The sequence below is a fragment of the Simochromis diagramma genome, unplaced genomic scaffold, assembly GCF_900408965.1.
Source record: "Simochromis diagramma unplaced genomic scaffold, fSimDia1.1 OVJJ01000343.1, whole genome shotgun sequence".
Taxonomy (NCBI): Eukaryota; Metazoa; Chordata; class Actinopteri; order Cichliformes; family Cichlidae; genus Simochromis; species Simochromis diagramma.
In genome coordinates, this window is record NW_024386831.1 from 10,455,677 (window position 1) to 10,474,621 (window position 18,945).

Sequence of the window (18,945 nt, forward strand, 5' to 3'; positions counted from 1 at the left end):
GATGTGAAAATAATTTTCACAGAGGTCATAAACCTATTAAATCACTATTTTGGTTCACATTTACATTTCCAAATGATATGTGTGTGTGTGTCGGTATGGGTTGGTTTGTTGACAACAACTTGGGAATCCTCTGCGAGATGAGGACACACCCACATCTGCTCCATACCAGTGTCATGGAGGATGTTACGGCTCTGAGTCAGTTTCGTGGCATCTGACACCCACACAGGAAAAACAGCAAACTTACTGCAGGACAGACTGCCTCAGTGATGATTGACTCTACATCCTGCATGCCTGTTTTATGAATTATATTTGAGAAGAGTAAAGTTATTCACATAAATAAAGTTTTTTTTTTCTTTCCAACTGATCACTACAGTCATACTACACTTGGAAAGGGAAAGAGAGAATATGGAACTTGTTTAGTTACACATTCAGCAGAACGCAATTATCCAGCTTAAGCGGAATTATATATAACCATGAGTGTTAGTTCCATAACCAATTAGAGATCACCCTCCTAACACTCAAACTCATTTGTTGTTTGCATTTTCAATTTCTCCTATTAGTTGGACATTGTAAGTATAAAAAGTAAGAATCACCTTTGAACAGAAAGTGTTTTTAAAAAGGTGTGACATGAGGACAATGGGTTTATCTTGCAGCACAACACAAAGCTGCCATATTTTATCAAATTTTAAAACACTTAAAAAGCAAAATGAAGGTGCAGAAAAGCCTAAATCAGACAAATCGTACATGACATTTTCAAAGCATGCAAACTTTCTTATTACAAGTTGCCAAATCTGCCAGAAATAGGCAGATTAATCAGTCATTGCTCTCTCTCTCTCTCTCTCTGGAATTGCTGTACAGAGGATGTAACATCTATAATAAGCACTGAGGTTTGTGTCCTTGTCAGGATTAAGCCATCCTCAGCCTCCAGGTTAAGAAAAGTGGAACAGAAGATATTCACATACATCTCTCCACAACTGCTGATGAATTCTACAAAAATAAGAAACAGTTAGTTAAAAACACTTCAATTTCACCACTGATTTATCAGTGATATCCATTTATTCAAAAAATACTGATAGGTGGATGACTGGAATAACAGGATCCTATAGAACTTTACAGTAGTCATGCTACTTTACCAAATTTTGATGGCAAGATGCACAGTTCCTGCTTTAAATCCAGTCATTTATTAGATTCAGATATCAGAACAATCAGATTTTTAAGAGCCCAGAAATATGAATACTCGCGTATTAAAATAAATTAACTCAATAATGCGATCTCCAGTCTTAGCAGGGCTCGCAGCAATATAAGGAATGAGAGAACTAACAGCTATTGTTTTAGTAACCCTGTATGAGTTCTTTTGACTTTAAGTATCAGAAAGTAATGTGGTAACATCTGGACTGATGTGTTTACAGACATCATTTTAATCACAAGTTGTAGGTTGCGGCCATTGCTCTAACACTGTGTATAAATGTAACAGGGCTGAGTGCTGGTTCTTACAGTTTCAGCTGCTTCAAGCTTCATTTGTTAAGCGCACATTAGCTTACAAAACAATGGTAGCTAGCTTGTACAGTTGGGATGTAATATTTTCATAAACTAAGATGATCTTAAAAAAATAGCTACATGCGGTGATCCTAGCATTAGCCATGTTAGGACTTGGCACGCTCTGAGGTTCAGCTCAGCATTTCACTGCAGAGCCCCTTCATTCTTCATACATCCGTGATGGGCACAGTGCAAATACCGAGGCTGAATGACCTTTGCACAAGCACAGACACTTCTTAGCAGTGCAAAGCTATCAGCACAAACAGCACTGTAGAAAAATCCAAGGGGCCAGTCTGTATCTGTCTAACCAATCAGAGAGCTCCTTACGTCACACTGCGTGGCTAATTTGCATTGCTTGGAGAGTTTGGAAATGAGCTAGCTAATCTAATAGTTGATTCCAAAGTTTATCCATTTGCTAATATAATAGCTAATCCGTGAGCTAACAGGAAAAAGAAATGTAGTGAGGAAATGGATTTTCAAATGAGAAGTGGAATCACCATTTTAAATGTCAGAAATAAATCTTTGATTTTTGAATCCATTTACTTATTTCTCTATTTGAAATTGTATTTTAAAAAGATTTTGAAAATCTGTCTTTGAAATGAGGTTTTTATTGATAGTTGAATTCTTTTTGTAAAATCTAATTTTTCATTGATAGATTAATAATTCATTTTGAAACATCGATTTATACAAAGTGTTTTGTAGTTAAATTATTAGATAATAAATTACTTTAGTAATGTTCAAATAAATAACCTATTACACATAGTGGTCACTACAGTGGACAGCTATTCAAATGCTGTTTTCTTGTATTTGTGTCAGTGTTGATGGTATACTTGCACAAAAATCTCTACATTGGACACTGATGTGTCACTCCATACACATCAGTTGTCCACCTAAGTGGTTGTCCACCTAAGTGGAAATGTAAAAAAAAAACTCTTTGAAAAGTACATGTTTAAAAAATGAAGTTCAAAAATCTTTTTTTCATGCCTAAAGATGAATAAAAGTACTTACGAAAAAATCCTGATTGAGGTTGTCTTAATTCATGCATGAAGGGGTCAAAGAAGAAATTCACAAATTTACCAATTTACAGTTGCATATTGTATTGCACCATTAATTATTTAAGTTATGTCAATGCATATGACTCTTCTTGTCCTCCATGAAATATAAGGATCCTACTCACTTTGACAAGCTAAAAATACTTTATTGTTTTGAGGAATAATTTGTGTCTGGTATGTTTTTTCACTTAAATGTTGTATATTTTTACATGGTGAAAATATACAACCATGTAAAAATATGGTTGTATATTACATACACACACACACCACCACCACCACCACACATATTTTATCGACTACATAAAGTGCCACTGCCACAGTGGTTGCATTGACAATCAAATATATTGTTAAATATCTTGTATTTTCTCATGAAGTAAGTTATAGTTGATCTGGGAGTAGTCCGTCATTCCAAATGTACTTATTTTCCTCCCTTTCCAGTTTCTTTGGCTCAGACTCCTCCAAGTCCCTACTCACAGGTTCCACTGATTCTGGATGAAACCAATACCTATGGATTCCATTCCATGCAAGAAAATGTATGGAGATATCAACGCAAGACATGAAAATGACACAGCTGCAACAGTCATGCTTCTAAAATTTCCTGTCTGGACAGCACTCATAAATACTCTTTGGACATTTTGACTTTTGGACAGATGGTTTTCTAATGCTGCAACATTCTTCAGATAATAGTTTTAAGGGATTTTGGAGTCAATGTTGCTTTTCTTCACAGTTGACATCAAGAACTAGGTAGTGGTCTAATCCATCTTGTCAGGAGTCCAACGGTGCCCCTCACTGTGGGATTCCTGCTCAAATACTCAAATTGGACATTTATCATAACTGCTGCTGTTTGTACTCATTTTGACCTAGATTTTGACTTCAACAGTATTTTCTAATGGCTTTTGTATATTCTTAATTTGGTACAAAGTTGCTAAATTAGATATGGAATGTGGATCCCCTTTCTAAATAATTGATACGGGTCTCTTTAAACCGTGTAGGATCACAGTCTTTCTCTAACCTCAGTGTACAGACTTCTAATTGCAGATGTGGTTTTGACACTGTGACATTAATGCCTTTATTATCTGTTCAATTGCAAGCTTTTGAAAGAGACATGTGCATGCCACTGACCCGAGCTTGACTTGACTTGACTTAACGTAGAATGCGATCAAAGAGAAAAAATAAGAAAGTTTTAAACAGAGAAGTTAACATCAGACACCACCCCTCGTTCTTTCAAATTTTTAATATTGCAGTTTTGTTCTGTTCTTTTCACGCGCTTTCTGTCCTCTCCTCTCTTCCTGCCTCATGGGTTTTCCTGACAGCTGGTTTCCCTGACATGTGTTTGCTAACAACAGGCTGGTGAACAGTGATCACTCAATCCTCCTCTGTCCAAATATTTCAGACTGTTTCCATATCAGACCCGAATCATTGGAAACTCCACAGCATCTCTTATTCATGGTGACCATAAATTATTCTCCCTGATATGAGCTCCAGTCACGTAAGGAAAAACTGGAGACTGTGGCACATTTTGACAGAGAGCGAGTGACAAACAGAAATGAAAAGAGAGAAGAAGCTAGACAGCTCATGCTCAAAACAGATTAGTAGAGGATCAATGAAAATAAAATGAAAAATAATGGAATAATAATAATGGAATGATTCCTTCTGGGCCAAACCTTTCACATAAATTCACAGAAGGGTGCAGGTACTGTATTGTGTATCCGCCGGGATCTACAATATGAGTGAGCAGGCTGATTTTTTTGCTCAATGAACACTGGACACCTGTAGGATTTAGACTTTGAGCTTGTAAAATTTCTTTTATGAAGCTATTTCTAAATAGTAAATTATGCTGGTTGGATTGTTACTGTTTTTCCTCATTTGTACTTATTGGTAAGTTGCTTTTATTTTATTTCTTTACTTTTTATTGCTGCAAATAAACAAACTAATCTGAACTTAACTAAGTTGTTGAAGAGATAGATTCTTGTTTTTTTATTGATGGTTTAGGGCACTAGCATTTCTGGCAGTTTGCTATAAATATTTTGGATTTTTTTAATCAAAAGTAAAACAAATCACAATTAGTGTAGTTAAAAAAAATGAATTGTGATTTCCTTCATGAAAATATACAAGCCGCAAACTTAAATACCATGAGCCGTCTGGATTAGAACTATATTTGAAATAATTGTTCGCAGTTTAAATTTTACTTGAACTCCAGAATGCACAAAAAAGAAAGCAAATAAACACTTTAATGCAATTTATAGTCTACAGTGAAAAATTGGAATTATAAAAGTGAATTGCTAAGAAATAAAATCTGTGAAATACTCAATATATTTTACAATAATACAACAGATGAGAAACATGCAGAGCTATTTTAATTTTTAAAAGTTTTAATGAGTCAGTTTGCTGTCCAAAGAGATCTTAAGTTCCTTTTGGATCAGTGTAACTACAGTAAATTCTTTTCAAAACCCCAATTGCACATTTTTCCCACGGAAATAATTAACTTCTCACAGATAATGATGCTTTTTGTGGCAGAGCAGCTGGGAAAACATTATATGACTGGGTTATGACACAGAAAACCTTTGATATGGTGGCACTGGTTTCCTTGATCTTTTTATTATGGAACATTTAAATGGCATACAAAAATGCTGCATCTTGGAAATTCCCTTTTCTTTTTAATGTTTTTTCAAAAAGAGATGTGGGCACACGTAGGAAACTGAAAAAAGCCCCAAACAGAAACAAACAAAAATAAAAACATTTGCAGTCATTAAATATGACATTGAGCTGTTTGCCAAGCACTTTTTTTTAATGTGTCAAGATAGATTGTTTAACACAAGGAATCGTGTTTGCAAACTGTATGGTTAAGAGAAAATGAAAGCACTTACATCCCAGCATAGTCTCATTTGTCTGAATCGTCACCGTGTGAGGAAGTGCCATTACATTTCATTACTACTTTTATTCAAAGAAGCTCAAACACACACACACACACACACACACACACACACACACACACACACACACACTGTAAACACATTCAAGGTTATGCTCTTACAAGCAGGGGGGCAGATCAGCTCCATAATAAATCAGCTCCCTGGTTGGTATTGGTTTGTGTATTATTGTTAAACCCACCATAGCGCAGCACTTAAGGCCTCTGATCCATGAAGAGTGCTGGTGTGTGTCACAGTGATGGATATAGTCATTACCATGCCCTGCTTGTCTCTGTATCTGTCCTTCTGCTCTGTGGCTTGCTGTGCCTTCACTCCACATATTCCTTAAAACTTTCTCTTTGTTACAAACATTCGAGACGTGGAGGCTGGAAAACAAGTTACAAGTGATGTGACAGGCGGTGTAGGAAAATGTGAATGAAGGTAGATTTTGGTTTTGTGTGTGTGTGTGTGTGTGTGTGTGTGCTTACAACAGCTTTGAACTTTTTGAATATATGGAGATTCAGACTGTGTTGCTGTTCATATAAATCAGTTAAAATGTTTTATTGGTTGTAAAATTTATTTTTAAAAGTGTTATGAATTGAATCATTTTATATTAATTTATATGAATGCGTGCATTTGATATGAATTCATTCATTTAAGATACTTTACATGCTTGTATATAAAAGATTTTTAAGTTTGATTTTGTGGTGTAAGTTCATTCTTGAATAAAAAGTTTAAAACGAGTCATTGAACCATGATTTTCCATTTAATTTGATTTAAAAAAAAAAAAATCAGTAACAGTGTGTTGTTGTTTTTTTTTTTTTTTACCAAGAACTACTATATAAAAACACTTAATAGTTTATAGTTTTATCAACAACAGTATTTAGTAACAGACTATTCTTTTCAGTTGTGGATTAAAACAGATTTGACACTAGTATAAAATACACTATACTCAAATACCCAATCAAAGTATATTTATTATATCCAATAATAATATATTATTGGACTGGAATATTACATTTATGGATCATTGGATATCAGATCAAAATCAAAGTTAAAACTGCACTCATGCAGTTCTTCTTCAGCCAAGAGAATGATTTCTGTTATTAACTGGCTTTGACTTGAAAATATTTTTTATGTTTTTAAGATAAAATAGAATTATTAAAGCTTGAAGCGCTGGCATCCTTCACATTTCATTCACAGCCCATGTGTGTCTGTAGATTGCATGCCTCTAACACTACAGCCAACCGCTTATTTGAACTTTCACACCACCGCAAGTACTAATACCACACCAGAAGGTGTAAACCCACCTCAATTCACCCCCCGAAGGCCTTCAGGTAATCTCACAATTTCCTGGGTATTCTGGTACATTTGTTGTCTAACACATATGTGAGTCCTGCAAATTAGTTTCTTTTCTGTTATACAGACAGCGAGAGAGATATAGTACGCAGTCCATTGAGAGGCGGTATTGACCAAAAGGCACTACACTGCTAATGATCTCTACAGGGAGAAGGAGCCCCCCACATACACACACACAGATAAACAGATAGATAGATAGATAGATAGATAGATAGATAGATAGATAGATAGATAGATAGATAGATAGATAGATAGACACACACTCCTCTTTCTACCCGAGGAGTTTTCAAGTAGCCGAAGATTATGGCTGAACTTGGAAACTCTGCAATCACACATTAAACATACAGGAGTGTATGAGTAGGTTCACTGTCTTGTAGAAGAAATATTACCTTCATGGCTGTATCATGCCTCTGCAAAGAATCATGTGAACAACTATATTTAGGAAAGCAGGCCAGGGGTTACAGCAGCTCACAGAGGCTCTCAGCAGCTCTCAGAGGAGCTGTTGTGCACTCCCCAAAAACTGAACTACATACATCAAACAAAGCCCTCTGTTAATGCTGAAGTTGGGCCAATGCCAAACATGGACTACAACAAAGAGCACCTTGAGGTTTTGTTTCATGTGGTTATTATTATTATTATTATTATTATTATTATTATTAATAATAATAATAATAACTCTGGACATTGTTTTCTGGCTATGGCCCTAACTTTCTGCATCTGTTATAAGCAAAGCTCAGTACATTAAAAACAATTAAAAGTGTTTTCCAAGCGTCAGTAAACACTGAATGGTGACAAAATGATGAAAAAAAAAAAATATAATTTTTTTTGTTTGTTTGTTTGAAAATGTTTAGAAAAATATTATCTGCATGATAATAACAATCAAGTTCACTTCAGACTCATATAATGTGAACACCAGCTTCATGCAGTTTTCTCATTACGCAAGGAATTACTCATTGTTGTTTGGATTTTCTAGGTTATTCAGCAGAGAACAAAATATACAGAAGTGAAAGAGTAATATCTTTCTTTTCCTCGTTTCATAATAAGGTGGGCCTCGTTCCTAAGCATATGCAGCAGAGTTTTTAATTGAAAATGGAAATTTCTCTATTTAAGTCCTGATTATCATAGCAGGTGGAGAGCAATTAAAATAAATGAATGGTGATGTGCCTCTGTCCTTGCATTACAAAATGCTGGAGGCGTTTTAGCACGCATTTGCACTCACCTACATCACAGATCCTCTTGCGACTCTTACTGTATCACAGACTTCATTTAACATTTGGTTCAAATTCAAAGGAATTAGAAGAAGGTGAATTATATTCATGTGTGGTTTATTTGTGTGTGTGTGTGTGTGTGCATGGGCACATCTGTTCGAGTTAGTCTTGGATAAGAAAAAAAATGGTTTACATTTGGCTTTTGAATAGTGGACAGCTGAGAATGCAGCAAAAACTGAGAAAGTTCAGTGAAACCATCTGCCATAAGAAAAACCGAAAAGTTCACATTGTACATAATTATCATCATCATGCAGACGTGAGGTTCACACACACACACACACACCCACACAGATCACAGGGTGTTGAGTCTCAGCTCGGAGAGAGAAAAATGAGCCTTTCAAAGAAAGAAAAAAACAGATATCAGTGGCAAGTGTCTTACACTTGTTGTTACTTCTAAGTTACAAGCAAGTTATATCAAACTTGGGTAAATATTTCAATTGTGGGATCTTCTAGTTAGTGACAACTTGAGAGAGCCTCTATAGAGTATAAATGCTGTTGGAGTTAAATGGAGGCTTAACTTGCTGCAGCAGTCAACACTATGAACATTTTGTTTGAGCAATAAATGTAAAAATTTCGATGACTTCAACATACATATGTCCACGAAAAATGTGGAAACCCCACATATAAAAAAGAATAGTTTGCTTGGTTAAATTTACCATTCATCACATGATTATGTGGAAATGTCTAAATTAGGAATCTAAATTGTTTGATGTGTGCTCTAAATTCTTAAGTTGCAAGCAGCTTTACAGAAAATCTGCTGCGGTTTGCACCAGATACTTGTGTAAAGTATCCCTTTACCACAAAAATGAAAGCATGCGAGGGCTGTTTCATGTAGATGTTGGAGTCGGTAACATAGATGGTGGTTGTCTTCTGATTGGAGCATGTCCTGCTGATATCATTATACCCCATCAAGGAGATGCCAGCAGCTGAGGTTTAACTTAAAGCAGTTTTCCAAAATAGTCATAATGCATTACTGCCTCACATCTTTACAACATGCCTGTGTGCTAAAATGTGCTCTGTTATGTTTGTCATATTAGCCAGACTGGCTGGGGTTAAATGCACAAGAAAGAATGAGACATATGTTAACATAAGGGAAATCTCAAAATAAAGTGGGACCAAATGACAAAGAGACGCAACAGAGCAAGCATAAGAGCAAAGCAAAGAGGCACGGAAATGTAGTGGTGATACAAAGAGACGTCAGAGGTGTGCTTGATAGGAAACACAGCCGCGGTGTCGTGCTATGCCCCAGTTGGGTGTCGTCTTCAGCTCCAGCCCCCACTGATGGATGATGAGACACTAGTCTGAGTTGAATAGTGAGGCGGGGGACGGTGAATTGGAACCAATGTCTAAAGCTGCCTCGTTCACCATAAATTAAAACAGGACAGCAAGGATTGAATGGCACAAGTGTGTGTATGCACAAGTGATTGCTGTTCTTTCTTTGTGAGAACCAGTTTGACTTTAGATTTAGTCTAGTCTGTGGAGTTCTGGTAAAGTGACATCATCTCGGAGTTAGAGAAGATGACAAAAATTGTATAAAATATCATGAAATCATGATTTCATAAATGTAATTTGTTTCAACACAAATATAAATAATAAGAAATAATGGTATGCGTGTGGCAGTTGTAATGTCTTCTGCAGCATAGGTAACACCGATATATGCGTAGATACAGAGAGATACCGTGTTAGCTGTGCAAATCTTAATAGTGCCATTACATGCGTTTGTGCGTGCTTGCCCAAGCATGACTATCCAACCGTATTGACTAACATATGTTTGGAAGCTCATATTGCATCCAGATGTCACGCCAAATCAATTTAAGTCAAAGAGAGCCAAATGTGTTCATGAGGCTCACAAGCCCACGGCAGGTGCAGCCCTTTCCACAGCTTTCAACAATGTAGCCTAGTAACACGTGTGGAAAAATAAAAGCACAGATTTGACGTTGATCTGAAATATCAGTCTTATATTAAGCATGGGATATAATTTATAGACCGCCGGCCACCTGTGATACAATTCCAATTTATTTTAATATTATTTTACTCCAAATGTATAACAAGGATTGTTCTGGAGCAATTCTAAATGATAATTAAATGGTTATAATAAAGGTTAAAACAAGGAAATCTGCTGTTAGTGGCGTACTTGTACACAAGTGTACAATATCTTAATGTGCATATTTATTAAAAAGATTGTTTTTTAAACTATAGTGAGAATGACCAGCCTGTCATTGTAGGACTAGTTAGGCACTGCATGTATCCAGCAGTTATTATATAATTTATCCCTCGATAGTGAAAGATGTTTTATGCTATATTCAGTTCTCTTTTTTTGCTAAATATGTTTTTTTTGGTGTATTTTATTGTATGTTGCTATTCTACATATTGTTATAGTTAGTCACTCAATTATTATAAGTGATACCGCTTAACAAATATTACATTTTCCACGAGATTCTCGTGGAAAAGGTCACTTAGAAAAGTAACAACACAATAGAAGCTTAGGTTTGATCTGTAAGTGAGCTACGCTCAGTTCCACTGTCTACCTCTCAATCAAATGCATGCAGTGATCACACTCCCTAAGGTCATTACCCACATGACTCTATGACCTGCATACAAACTGGATATATCTGTTCAATCTACACATTTATGAAAAATATCTGCAAAGATAATGCTTTCAGTATGTCAGCTATTTCAAACCTCCAATGTTAAATCCTCTGTCGTTCCAGTACAACATGATGCATTATCCCAAATGTCTATGACAAACAGTCTTTCGTGAACAGACTAGAGTGAGAAGTAAGAGGGAAAAGGATCTCTGCTGGAGAGAGGAAGCAAGACTGAGGGGGACACTCTGTCATCTGTCTGGTTTATATTGTGCTGCAGAGAAAATGTACTTGGGGTGCACAAAGAAAACACAATAAATTACGCTCTGTGCTCCTCATTCATAACCTGGGATTATCATCCTCAATCCATACATCACATAGAGAAAGTAGTTCGTATTTTGCACACATACACAGCCATATGGAAATAGGCAGGACTAACGAAACGCACATACATGCAACACCAAATGTAAGCCAAAAGCCATTAATCCACTGAGTGACTGGGAAAAGTTCCAAATGGACCCATGTTTGCATGCATGTGATGTGTTGGTATGCAATCAATTTCCCGTGTATGCTAAAATAATTATCAAGTTGTCATCTGGAAATGCACCTCAGAAGGCTATCACAGCAACAAAGAGCCGAAATTCAGGTAAACACAAAATATGCTTTTTAAATGAATAAAACATTCATTTGTTTTTCCTTTTTATTCTACGAGCTTGGGGTGTGTAAGGCTACGATCACTAAATTAATACAGTAACACTGAACACAATTAAAATGAATACAAAAACATTTCCCTTCCCCCTGCAAAGTGGTACAAAGTGAGCAAGGAGAAGACATATATTAAACTGATTAAACATATTTTTTTTTTAGTTTCTTTTATATATATGTTTATTTTTATTTTTTCATCCAATCAGTGTGGATTTTGAATATGACAACAAAATTAACTTTCATTTATGCACTGGTACACATCCAGACATACTGAAGCTGGCTTTATTTAATAACCTCCATGATTTAATTAGGAAGGAGGTGCCTGGGATAGTTTAGCCCATTCTCATTTTTTGCATTATACACTAGGTTATGGTTGTGGTAAGTCTCACTCTACCTCAAATCACGATCTCTCCCTAAACCACTCAGAACTTTTTAGAGCTAAACAAACAAAAAGAAGAACAACTTCAAAAACTAAAAATGATTTCATAATGTTAAGAGGGGTTCATATTGAATAATTTAATGTCCTTCTATTCTTAACATTAAACACAAACTGAAACAAAAGCTACAGCCTTTTAATCCATCAACACTCCTGTTCACCACTTTAAATTAGCGTGTTGCAGAAGTGAGTCAAATCGTTCTGTAAAGATTTCCAGCATCTGTCAGGTGGTTATTATAATGGCACATTAATATGTAAAATCCACCAGCTTTAGCATGTTTAATTCAATTAACTTACCTTTCCTAGAAACAAGTATCCAACAACATATCCTGCTGTCTCTGCTGAGACTGTTTTCATGCTACTTATTTCAATCCACTCCCTGAAACTTTTGCTTCTGTCACTTAAGGTATGTTTTATTCTTAAACAAAGATATGATGAGGCTTATATTTTGGAATAATATTGTAGTTTTAAATATTTTTCTACCAGCTAACATTTTTCAGCACTTTAAAAAATATCTGAAGAAGCTGTAAACAGTACATAACATAGTTATAAGGAATCCACTGGAATCTGTTGGAATCCACTTAAAAGTGTTGCTGTCTGTTGACTGCTTGAGTAACAGTCCAACATTTACACATTTTGACCTTTTATCTGCACCAAGGAAAATGTCTATCTATGTCCTTAGAAAATAGTCACAAAGCAACTAACCAACTCAAGAAGGATTGAAGTCGTGAACTGTTAAACTGATGGCTGGCTCTACTCATTTATCAGTTTTTAGGGAAACAACCACAAAAAATGTTGAGAAAAGATAAGAAATAAAAGTTCCTTTGTTACATTAAAAATGATCCACTGTTAAAATGAAAGTATTGATTAGATCTGCTGTAAATTATGGCTGTATGGACTAAATGTCGGTCTTGTCTGGGAAAGTTGATTCCCATTCAGGTAAAGTGCACTTTCAATTACATTTTGAGGTGTACTTGCCATTGATTTTCTTGCTTTCCTATTGCCACTCCTTTTCAGCCAAAGAAACATTTATTAGGTGATGTAGGACTGATTATTATAGCAATCCAAATAATGAACAAAGACTAATGTGATTACATTTACGACTGGGTTTCCCATTTTTCTAAACCTTACCTCACATGTACTTTTTGGAAAAAAAAGTAAAAAAGAAAAAAGTACAATAGCTAAAAAACGAGGGAAAGTAACGGTGCCACTCAGGAGTCACCCAAGTTTGCTTGGTGAAAGTCTTGTGACTTTTACCACTGTCAAAGAAAGTGTGATATATCTTTTTCTTATTCCTCTACCTCTCTTGGCACCTCTTATGACCAGGGAAGGATGATGACAGGAAAAACATGCTGTCGCACACCTGCTTTCTCTCATTTTCAGCTTGCCATCTGACCATCTGCTCCCACGCTAACTTATTACACACATCCACAATCCAGACTAACTCATACAAACATCCTTCAGTGGCCGAGGGAAGGTGAGAAGATACATATGGTCACATGTGATTCAAGCAAGGAGCTTGTCCATATTCGGAGTATGGATATAGACATCGTTAATATAAAGGATAATATTTTACTGATCATATATAAATATTAATAAATTAATGTGTTTAAATGACAATCTGGACACTGCTACCCTCCCAAGAAGCCCATTGTACTCCATAGGTTAGAGCAGGCATACCATTTTTAATGTAAAAGTTAGTGTACACCCATTTCTCAACATTTTCCAGGAAAACACATTAAAATCCTAACCGCAAAATAGCATTTTAAAGACAGATAGTATGAAATATAATCAATAAATATCAAATAAAAGTAATTACACTTTAAGTTTGATTTTAAGAGGAAACAGTGTCTTCTGATTTTGGAAAAAAAGGAAAACAAACTATCAGCTGCCTAAAGCTTTCTACAGACCTCACCTCTGTCAGCCCTCTTCTCTGCTCTCCACTTGTAATTGTAAATCATTTCTTTTATCTTCCCTTCTCGTCTCTTCTCGTCTTTTCTCCGATGAACAGACAGGCTAACAGTAGATGAGATGAATAGTCTGGGACAGTAATATAGATGGTGACTTTGACCTGTACCAACTCCTCAAACTCGTTCCAAATCAATCTACCATTCCATCACTGTGACCCAGATGTCCACCCTTCTTCCCTCTCTCTATCTTCTTCCCTATCTCTTGCCAATCTCCATTCATCAGTGGTTCTATCTCCATTCTCTTCTCTCATCTCTTCTTCCAAAATGACTAGAGTCAGATTTTCTTGACAGTGAGAAAAAAGTTTTTTCTTTGTGCGCAGTACTTTAAAGAAGAAATGAATACTTGAAAATGAATTGGACTTTCAAAATAAGCTTGCCCTGAAACCTTTTGTTCCATTACTCTCATGCACTATTCATATATCTGGATGAACTATCTCTCGCTTTGCTTTTTTTTCACCTAACTAATCAGGCACAGAGTTAATGACCTTGAGGCATTAGCAAAACAGTGTGACTCACACCTGCCGCTTATTTTCTATGCGCATGTGTATGTGCTCCATTAGTTTGTCCAGTTGTGTAGGAAGGTGAAACAGAAAGCTCTTCCTCTGTCCCACGATGTTTTTTAAAAAATTATTAAAGGCACAGTTAAGCAGACACGGATTAAAAGAGAACTTCTATCTGGAGGTGGAGCAGAGTACCAAGCTGGTATGTGTTTGCTTGATTGTTTGTAAGGCTGTCACTACCCTTCTGTACATCTGTCCTAAGTTACAATGGTGACTTTTACAGCAGAGATATGTTAATGCTGTAATCATTACAGCCATACCTCTGGTAATATTGTCGCTTGACATGTTATTGTGGTATTGTGTCAGGAGCAGAATGAGATCGGGGTAAATCCTTTTTTGTCCCTTTTGTAATCCCGTGTCTGCTTTCCGACAGGGTATTAAAGCCACAGCCGACATGTGAATCGATGATGGTATTTGCACAGTCCTTATCACGTTGCTTATCTACTGTCATAGAAACCTAAGGATTACTTTCACCTCCGGCTTATAGCTGACAGTGATGGAAGCAGCGGGTGGTTTCTGTGATTTGTTTTCTTTCTTTCTTCTTTCCTTTATCTTTCTATATGAGGCTCAGAACATATTTGTTAGGTTTCTGTGTTTGGTTTAAATGTGTAAAGATAGCTTGTTTGTCTCATCAGAAGAGTCAATTGAAAAAGGTTTGGATTTCACTCAGCTGATCACAGAAAAGCAAGATCAGGAACAGATGTGAACATTACAGGGCATCAGGCAAGGACAGAGCCAAAGGATTACACAGGGATCGCAACATGCAACAGACACCAAAGGAAAGAGAGGAAGCAAACTCAGAGGAGTACAGAGCAGCTTTCTGACCTTTTATGATGATATTTTCAAGGTTTTGAAATAGGTATTCCACAAATTTGAGTAGAGATTTGTTTTTAAAACTTTGGTGAGTTCTGAACTCAACTCTTGCTTTTCATTGTGTGAGAAGGGTAAGCACTGCAGTACAAGAACAAAGAGCTGCACCACACATCTGTCCTCTCTATTCTACATGCAGGGGACCACCTCCAGCTGTCTGCATAATAAACACTTTCTAACACACGCACACACACACACACACCAAAAAACAAGAAAATAGTCAAGCATGCACACACAAACACACACTCACACACCCACACAGTCCTAGTGAACATTGCTGTGAGCGCAAACATTAAGATGTTGTAATTTTTGGGGTAATTAGTTGGCCTGTCAGTTTTATGGCTGTACCTTGCTAGCTCCAAGATTAGGCCTCTGAGACCTCCTGCTCTGCTGCACACACGGCTTTGTACCAGTGTGTGTGTGTTTCTGAGAAAGCGAGAGAGATGGGTGGCGACAGAAAAGCAGAGAGAATACCACAGAGAGGGAATATAATGCGGCTATTTAATTAGCAAAGCCCCATTCAAGTTCATCTCTTCCATCAGTGATTCTGACTCCTATCACCATTAACAAGATAGAGATTTCTGTTGTATTTTCTAATGTGTCTTTGCACATGCAGCGATTTTAAATTCATAGCTGTCATTTGCATTCAAATACCCTTTGGAATTACTGTAATCATAACTCTACCGAGCAATTATTTCAGGCTGAATGAGAAATGCTCATAATAACTTTGAAATTGTGATAATGGGATCATCCGAAAGATTAAAGAAGAGAAGAATATGGCCAGGACTGTGGTGACAGCAGACTATATTTACTTTACATAAAACTCCCCTTAGTACTAAGAGTGTTCTGAAGTGAAATATTTAAATAAAGGAAGAAAAAAAGTAAAGCAGTAAATATGTCATAGATAAATTATAATCATACAGTAAGCAAGTACAATTTTAAGATAATTCATCCTCTTGAAATAGTAAAATATAACATCACAAACACATGCGAAACCATGTTCACAAACTGGATTTGAATTTTGAAATAAATAATAATCAAACAAATAAATGTTTAAGGAAATTAGTAATAAGTAAAAGAGGCGAGCCAAAGCTCAAGAGACAATGTCATCATTTTATTTAGCAGCTTGCAGCTTGTGGACATATTTAACACTGTGTTTACTGGCCGCGCTCCATTAAGTCATACATTCTGTTAGTAATTCATGTCCGTAGACATACACAGACAAAGACAGACTCACTTACATGTTCAGTGCAATTACTCAAGACTTGAAAGAGGAGAGGACAAGTAATTGAATTATGTTCCATATAAACAAACTTGGGAGAAAAAAGCCTGCTGTTTCTATACTCCCTGCCTTACACTCAACCTCTTGGCAAGTAGCCTGTGTGTTATCCACATAGACACACAGTCTTGCACACACAAAGACACACACTGAAAACCTATTCTGATAAGCATATGTATATATATATATATATATAATCTTCTGATTTAATAGTTTCTTCTCCATAGCAATAAACCTTTACTAGGATAAGTTTGATGAAAATAACCCTACTTGTGCTCTACTCTAAATACATAAACCTTTGTATATGCTGTGTGTGCCTTTATGGCTCTTTTCAAGCCTGTATAGAGTTTGGATGATAAGTTACATTATCATCCATCTCCTGAGGAAAGTGCTGACCCTGGATATGGGTGCCTCTCTAAAGGTCCTTTCTTCCTTGTCATAATCAAAGACTTGGTTGGAGAGAGGTTTTGCAAGGAAAGAGCCTGTTTCCTCATTTTTTTACTTAGTGTGAAGGTAGAAACTGTAAACACATCAGACAGAGTGTGCTAGGGAGAAACAAGAGCCACTAACGATGTCTTAGTTAGGTCCATTCATTTTTGGTTTAGTCCAGCTGACAAGAAAACTATTTTTAAAAACAGATTCGAAGCAGTCCCAGTCTGTAAAGCACGTAAAGGACAGAAGATAAAAGTATAGAACAGTAAAATAGGCAATGCTTGAATTCATGGTTTATGATTTAAATGCAAAATCTACTTAAAAATGTGCCAATTACAAATCCCTGAATTTATACCTACATTAGAACTACATTAAATGTTTTGCTGTATGACCTGATGACCCATCCAAAGCACATGGCACCTACCAGAAATAATGCTATACTGTGAGAACTGCCCAAGGTATTACTCAGTTTACTGCTACTACATGTACACACACAGACACACACTCATTTATACACACAATTTCCCCTGGCCCTGTCCCGGGCAGCATATGGCAGACCTTGAAGTTCAAGGACACCAGTGTTTCTCAGATTTAAGAAATCCATCACTGACAAACACATTCATCTCAGCCTCACCCTGTGGAAAACACACACATGCAGCCTTGCATGTTCACAATCATATGGTCACTACACGACAGAAAAGTCAGACAAAGACAGAGGTAGCGACCAACACTGCACAGACTAGCTCCTATCTGACGACTGGAGGTCCATGATAGGGGCTTAACAAAAGGGAGTTTAAGGGATGGCTAAACACACAACATGTCTTTTGTTGAGCTTGCATATCCACAAAAACATTTCTTTCATGAGGCTATAACCCTCATAACTCTTTAACAGTTTATACATTAAAAGCTGTGTATATCCCCATGCTTACCATTTCCTTCACCAAAGTGAAATCTAGAAATGTGCTTGTTTTGTGCTGTTGATGTGGATGGGATTAAATTTAGGCCAGCCACACAAATGCTGACATATGCGCTGACATACAATCAACAACAAACACACATTGACCAGTTTCTCTTATTTTTCAGCAGCCCAGCCTTGGTGTCTCACCCTGACATGTTTGAATAATTCAGGTTGTGCTTGAATAAGCATAGCGCCTATGAGCCTCCCATATATCCGATGGATCATAGCTGTTGGCCCAAGCATTTGTCACAACAAAAGGAGAAAACAGACACTATGACTACGGTATCTTACATTATGTCTAATGCCTCACCGATCACTGTTATTTATAGCAAATGTATTGTGGTTACACGAGTGTGCTGCATGTGTGTGTTTGCACTTTATTGCTATTCTATCTTTATTTTTTCACTTGTTTATAAAGCTATACTGAAATCTCTTCTATTGCTCTAATTATCTAAGATGTTTGTGTTTGCTGTAATTTGATTAACTGGACAGTTTTGTTTTGTTTTAATTACAAGCCCAGTCACATTTTTGCAAAAATACATCTAGGGTATGCGTAAACAAAAATATTAAACTAAATTTTTTGAAATAATAGGTCACATCATTTCTTTAATGTTGGTCAAAAGGAATATGTGTGTTGATTGAAAAGAAAAAAAGTTCAAACCAATCATCAGAATAGGGAAGAAATGTGATTTGTGGCTGTGAACATGTCATGGTTGTTGGTGCCAGACAGGCTGGTCTGAGCATTTCAGAAACTGCTGATCTACTGGGATTTCCCCATACAGCCATCTCTTGGGCTTAGACAGAATGGTCTGAAGAGGAGAAAATATTCAGTGAGCAGCAGTTCTCTGGTTGAAAATGCCTTGCTGATGTCAGAGGTCAAAGGAAAATGACAAGACTGCTTTGAGCCGATAGAAAGGCACCAGTAACTCAAATAACCACTCATTACAAACAAGGTTTGTGACTCCTGTCAGCTCAGAAGAGGAAACTGAGGCTTCTGTTCACACAGGCTCACCAAAGTGGACATAC

At 36.5% G+C, this 18,945-nt stretch overlaps 1 long non-coding RNA gene across 1 annotated transcript; it reads left to right on the forward strand.

The window, feature by feature from the left end:
• The first annotated feature begins 2,978 nt into the window (after positions 1-2,978).
• LOC120731359 lies at positions 2,979-18,844 on the forward strand. The gene is made up of 3 exons (XR_005695336.1): positions 2,979-2,990; positions 16,125-16,131; positions 18,737-18,844. It is a non-coding gene; the product is annotated as an uncharacterized LOC120731359 (long non-coding RNA).
• The last annotated feature ends 101 nt before the right edge of the window (positions 18,845-18,945 follow it).